This window comes from Castanea sativa, chromosome 1 (assembly GCF_040712315.1).
Source record: "Castanea sativa cultivar Marrone di Chiusa Pesio chromosome 1, ASM4071231v1".
NCBI classification, from domain to species: Eukaryota; Viridiplantae; Streptophyta; class Magnoliopsida; order Fagales; family Fagaceae; genus Castanea; species Castanea sativa.
Window position 1 is genome coordinate 14346591 of NC_134013.1, and position 7152 is coordinate 14353742.

Below are 7152 nucleotides of genomic sequence, written 5' to 3' on the forward strand. Positions count from 1 at the left end.
AAGTATTAGTGTTTGGGTGATACCTCTTGCACAACATTTTGCAGTGTTTAGATATATTCAAACATGGTATTAATGAGTGGGCTTATCGAAAAGGTACCTTTCTTTTGTTGAATCGAAGTACCTCCAAGCCTTTGGTGAGTTTGCACCTTGTAGAAGGAGGAAAATGTTGCTAGCTGGTTTGTAATGTCATTGACTAATCTCTTTGTATAGAGATTTGCAAAAGTATCCATGCTTTTATGGCTTTGAGTGATGTACTCTTGGAATTTTTTTAAAAAATATGCCTCCGTTGCTTCCTTAGGCTCCCTTGAACCAATTTCTTTCAAGGAGGTCAATCTTGTGCACTTTCTACACCCACTTTCGGGGTTTCCATACCCATTCGAGGCTCTTTCTCTTTTTACACTTCGTTGGGTCTTGCTTACAATTTGCACCCTTTGTTGGGATGTGCTACGACTTGTATCTATTGTTGGTACATGGTACATCTTGTACCCCTTGCTGGTACGTGCTACAGGTTGTAGCCATTACTAGGATATGCTTACAATCTGCACGCATTATTAGGACATGCTATGGCTTGTATCCATCAACTTTTTGCTTTTGACTAGTTCCTTGGTCGTACTCGGAAACTTTTGCTCTTGGCCAATTTCTGAGCCATGTATTTAGAAAATTTGTTCTAGGCCAGGTACATGGAAGACTTGCTCTGTTCCAAGCCCTGCGCCATGTCACTTGGAAAAAATTTGTTCTGATCAAGTCCTGGGCTAGGTGCATGGAAAATTTACTCTAAGTCCTAGGCCATGCCACTTGGAAAACTTGTTCTAGCCAAGTCCTAGGCTAGGTACATGGAAAACTTGCTCCGTTCCAAGTCCTGTGTCATGTCACTTGGAAAATTTTTGTTCTAATCAAGTCCTGGGCTAGGTACATGGAAAATTTACTCTTCCCCAAGTCCTAGGCCATCAAATTCCTCTACAGTTATGGCGGGAAAATCCTCCCTCGCTACACCGACGACACTTTTCATTACGCCAGTGGCCTGACACGTGTCCTCACCATCGATCACTCTATTTCTTTCATAGGTTTGTGTGCTCTTCCTTTTTCAGATTTGATTTTTGTGAATTCATTTGGTTTTTTATGAATAATTAATCTTTTTTTTTTCTTGTTGTTGTTACTGAGTTGATGGTGAAGCTCGGAGAGTTTTGTGGCTCATCGGTGAATCTTCAGTGTCAATTGCCGACCGGCAACTTGGAAACCCTAATTTTGATCACGTCCAACAATAGGTTGAGGCGCGATGATCGGCGATCCTATCTCCGACGACTACCCGCCGTTGATAGTCAGAGCTTTCTCCTCCGCCCTTTTGTCCGATTAGAGGTCTCTCTCTCTCTCTCTCTGTGTTTGTTTCTCGAGAAAAAAAATTGAATTTGGAAATTACGAGTAGAACTTTGCAAAGAATTTTTTGGTATTCTCTCTCTCATTCTCTCCATTGATATTTCTCTTCCTTGCCAATAATATAATTTGGGGCTAGGGTTTGGATACTTTGGAAATGGAATTACATACCAATCCTTTGGAATCTGAAGTATGGTTTGAACATATTATATTGAAGAAATGCTTAAAAAGGAGTTGGTAAGTGTTAATGGTGTAGTATTTTGCTAATATCAATTTAAGTATGGGTTGGATCTATGAGGTTTTTTTGTGTTGTTGTGTTTGTTAATTTTAGGTTTCTTGTGGAAACGAGCATTGGTTTATCAATAGTATTAACTTAATTTTTACTTGGTTTGGGTCATTGCAATTCAATGCTCTGTTCAGCTTCTTTACATTGTAGAGATTTTTTACACTCATTTTGTTTATAAAACTTACTAGAGCTTATGAAGTTTATAAATTCATTTTCAAGTTATGTAGCTTGGAATTGGCAATCTATTTTTCCCATATATTTGTTATTGTTCTATTCCAATGAATACAGAGCTTGCATTTTTTTTCTTTTTGATAAGATGTTTATGTCTGACCTGAAGGTATTAACTCGGTGTAGTTATGGCATGGTGTCAATGCATCATATTGATGCATTATAAACTTGTAAAACTTCCTGTAGTGCTAGAAAATTCACCATTTGAGTCTGTGGGTAACAAGAATAAGACCTTCCATCTGAGTTAAAATTTTGATTGCAAATATGGGCAATATGACATTTAAATGATGACTTCCAAGTTTTCATGAAGCATTCCGTTACCTTAACATTAAAATAAATTACTATGGTTGTGGCAGATTTTTTCTACTTCAAGGTTGATATACCCAGTGCTTGGCAATTGCCGCAGGTAATTTTTTCTTTTTTGGTTTTATATTGTTGTGCTGTAATTTGATTGCTTTGGAAACTATTGTTGTGTTTGCTTGGTGTGATTATTTGTGATATTAAAAATAAAATAAGAAATAATAGACAGGTACCCACGTATTTTATGGACCTATGTTCTTTCCAAGTGTTCTTCTTAATTTTATTTTTTATTTTTTATGGATAAATGGATTTTTATGAAAGAAAGCAATTTCGTTAGACTTTCTTGATGAATGATGTTTCTTTAATCAGCATGTTTTATTTAGATATATGAACTCTATTGTGCCTTTTTTGTTCTTTTAAAAATTGTGGGTATCTTGAATTTGATATTGTGGAAATGTGTGTAGATATATTTGTTGGGAAATTAACAAACTTTTGGTACCATTCTCTCTTTTTCAGAAACTTGAGGGCACCCATAATGGCTGAAATGTTCAATTGTACTAACTGATAACTTCTTGCTTTGGAGATGATGATGAAGAATAAAATGTATCAAAACTTTTAATTCTTGGAAAGATTTGGTCTTTGTACAAATTGTGGTTGTTGATATCTTTTCTCTTAAACAATAATTGACATATCGGCAGTTTGTATGTGGCCCCTAATCTGTTAATTTGTAGGTTTGAGTTTGGAGATCAAAGAAAGTGTAATTGTAGTAATTACCACTTTTACTATACATCAATATTATAGCAATATATAAATGGAGGGTAGAGAGAGGAGGAAGGATGGTATAAAAGGGAGAGGAGACCCTCAGGATGGGGGATCGAAGAAGAATGAGAGAAAAACACTATAGACTAAAGAACAATATTTATAAGCTATCATTAAGTGAGATATATAGAAGAACCAGCCTTCTCGAATTGAGTCTGATGACGATTTTCCTTATATAAAACTGCTTCATCTTTATTCTATGGTCATCTTGGCCCACTACAATTGATGTACAAACTCATTAGAACCTAAATTTCAAACTCACCCTCTACAAATTCATTATATTGAACTCTTTGGGCCTATTCCTTTCCTTTTTTGGGCTTAGGTGCAAATTGGGTCCCTACATGTTCTATCATAAAGTAAGCATTCACACACACACACACACACACACACACACACACACACACACACACACACACACACACACACACACACGTGTGTATATATATATATATATATATATCATTCAATTAACCTAATTTTTTTTTGCAATAATTGATAGATAATTCATTTTAAAAATAATAATACTTTCATAGTACGCTTTGAGTCGTAGTATGTAGAAGATGAAATCTTATTCTTTCCAAGTAATTATTAATTTGAGCAAGTAAATATATATAATTTTCTCTAAAACAATCTCGTGCATCATACAAGTTAGCGACTAGTTATTTGAAAGTTAAAACTATCAAATTATTAGAACATGCCCTGTATCATATCGTTACCTAGAATATTCACCAATATGACAAACATTCAATACTTATCTTATTTTGTTTCATCCATTCTAATACACCTCTAGTCTTAACTCATTTAATTTGTTTGATGTAAATTATGTATATTTTAACAGTTTTTTTTAGTGAAATATACGTATAGGGAAGAAATAGGAAAAGAAAAGAAAGTATCTTATCTATTTATGATAAATTCATCGGAAGTCACTTATCATATATTCTCTAGACTAAGAATATTCGCATCAGTTTGTGCAAAAAAATTTGTCTATTTTAATATAAAAACATACTTTTTTTTTTTTTTACCCAACCACTTTTAAAAACACTCACATATAATTATCTATTCTACATTTTATTTTATTTAGATAATTATTTTTCATTCTTTTTATTATTATTATCTAATGAGACATGAGAGCAAGAGGTGAGAGAAAAAAAATTACAAAGCTACAATAACCATGTAAATATACACGGTTACTTTAGCAAAATTGAATTTTTACACAATTTTATATAGACTGGTGTTGGATGTTGGGCGAAACCAGAAATTTTTGTTTGGGGGGGGCCAATTTGTGTCACTAATTTATTTATACAAACGTCCATACACATACACAAACACATACATCTATACACACACATAATATAGTGAAATCCTTAAAGTTAAATGTTTTATTTAATTAAATTCATCTTTCACCACCTTCTATAGTGAAATCCTTAAAATTTTCATTTTCAATATAGGTTACCAAAGTGTCTACCATTGCGAGTAAAAAAATTTCAATTGAGCTAATGAAGATTTCAAAGATATGAATGATCCAAAACTTTAAGAGATACAAAAACACATTTTACAATTTTTTTTTTTAAAAAAAAATTAGAAACAACACATTCTCTATAACTACTAGACCAATTGGACAATTTTTTTAAGAATATTGTTAGAATAACTTAAATAGTTGGGGAGGGGGAGGGGGACGGCCAATTTTGGGGGCTAATTATTAAAATATAAAATATTTCTATATACTATAATGATATTTTCAAAAAATTTGCCCTATCATGTAGCTCCGCCCCCGGATGTTCATGTTTTGAGGAGTTGGTTGAGTAAGATGTGAGGCTTTTTTTTTTTTTCCTGAGAAAAAGATGTGAGGCTTTTTATTATTACATATATTGATGCAAATAATGTGAATCTATGCAAATGTTTTTTTTTTTTTTTTTTGGTAAACTAGGAATAATATTAAGAACCCCTAACCGGGGAAAGAAGTTGGAGGACAAAGCCTCTCATAATACAAAAGCATTGAAATGTCCACAGATGGACAATCGAAAATCACGAAGTCTTGCTGGCTGAAAGGTCCTTTCCTAGCTAGCGCATTGGTGCACTTGTTGGCTTCACGGTAGCAATGAGTCAGCGTGACCTGTGGGATGCGACTGAAGAGAGTCCTACAATCCACAATTAGGGAAGAAAGGTTGAGATTAGTTCTATTACCAGTATTAATCTATTCAAACACGACCTTTGCATCTATCTCAATCTCAACAACAGGGATGTTAGGAGATAAACACAAAGCTAAGCCATCCCTAAGGCCCAAAGCTTCACGCTAGAAGACACCCCAATATTACGGGTAAAGCCCTTAATCCAGCCTCCATTAGCATCTCGGACTAGCCCTCCTCCACCAGCTCTGCCCAGGTTGCCCAAGGACGAGCCATCCATATTTAACTTCACCCATCCAGTGCTCGGCCTTAACCAGTGAACCCTCCTAATTTCCTTACCCTGCCTGGTTTACCGGCACAGAACTTAATGGTTTTAGGCTTCGACCCAAAATCTCTTTCTGTTGAATTTCCAAACACTACAAAAAAACAGGCCTACTGCGGCGGGCCAAAACCGCCGCTAAAGCCCCAAAAACCGCCGCTATAGGTAAATTTCACCTATTGCGGCAGGGGCTATTGCGGCGGTTCTACCCGCCAGCCTTGTCGCGACGCAATATGTCTATTGCGGCGGTACAAAAACCCGCCGCTATAGATACGCCCTTTAGCGGCGGTTTTGGTCTATTGCGGCGGGCATAAAACCGCCGCCAAACGACGTTCGAATTCATGTCAATTGACTTTTAGCGGCGGACACACGGTGCCGCTATATGTGCGTACCTTTAGCGGCGGGTTATAAGCGCCGCTATAGGGTTTCATTTAATACATAAAATATGCACCTATTGCGGCGCTTTTTGACCGCCGCTATATGTGCGTACCTTTAGCGGCGGGCTATAAGCGCCGCTATAGGGTTTTCATTTAATACATAAAATATGCACCTATTGCGGCGCTTTTTGACCGCCGCTATAGGTTCTTTTTTTTCTTTTTTTTTTTCAGTGCACTTTGCATCAGACCCGTTACAAAGAACCTGTTTTGCATCAAATACATTGTTCAGACCTGTTAAAAAAAACCTATAAAAAAAAACCTATAATAGTTTCAGCTCTACTATCACAATACCACAAATATATATATATATATATATATATATATATATATAAAATAACCTTAACAAAAACAATAAAAACTAAGTATAATTTACTAACCTGAGAAAGAATTATAGGTCCACCTTGTGAAGCAAAGAGAGTCTCAAGTTTCATCATATCCACAATCAATGTAGTAAAAGTTTTCATCTCACTCTAAAAAAAAGTTAAATTTAGAGCAATTAGAAATATTTTTAATTAAGCCAAAAATGAAAACTAATAAATATAAAAAATTTCAAATTACCACGTATAAAGGACTTGCTGTCCTTAGTTGAATCCCAGGGATGTTGTGCAACCATACAGGTAATCCACTAGCACGAATCACAAATGAAAATAGAAAAAAAAAAAATCAGAAATATATACAAGATATAAAAAAAAATACATATATAATAACAAAAACACTTAAATAAAATATTATTACCCATAATTCCAATCTGCACATGTATATGGTCCAATCCTAAGAACTTCTTCTGATCTTTAATGGTTTCTCATCTAAAAGACACTAAGATTGACACTAGAAATTTTCACATTCCAAAGGAAATTTAAGTAATCAAATTAAAAGCCCAATAGAAAATTAACAGAGAAAAACACAAGCCAGGTATAACTATAACCAAATATGGCAATTGAACTCAACAAAAAAGAAGTAGAACCCAGTGGAAATTTCATCAAGAACTTACATTCCTAGCAGAATTATTTGCATTTGATCACAAATTGAAGAACTTGACTAGTACCCAATTGAAAATTTACCAAGAAATCCACAAACTAAATTATCCAATAAATAAATAAATAAAATCTAGATGCAGTTGATATTCCCAATGAAACTAAGATTGCCACTAGGAAATTCCACATTCCAAAGGAAATTAAAGCAATCTAATTACAAGCCCAATAGAAAATTATCATAGAAAACCAAAAGCCAGTTATAGCTATAACCAAATTTGGCAAATGAACTCAT

The 7152-nt window shown here is 34.6% G+C and overlaps 1 long non-coding RNA gene across 2 annotated transcripts; it reads right to left on the minus strand.

Moving 5' to 3' along the window:
* Positions 1-5677: 5677 nt before the first annotated feature.
* Positions 5678-7152, minus strand: LOC142622911 (uncharacterized). 2 transcript variants are annotated; one of them, XR_012841977.1, is made up of 4 exons: positions 6622-7152; positions 6445-6511; positions 6264-6356; positions 5678-6117 (listed from the first exon to the last, which is right to left on the minus strand). It is a non-coding gene; the product is annotated as an uncharacterized LOC142622911 (long non-coding RNA). The 2 variants fall into 2 exon arrangements; XR_012841976.1 differs by having other exon boundaries at positions 5678-6131.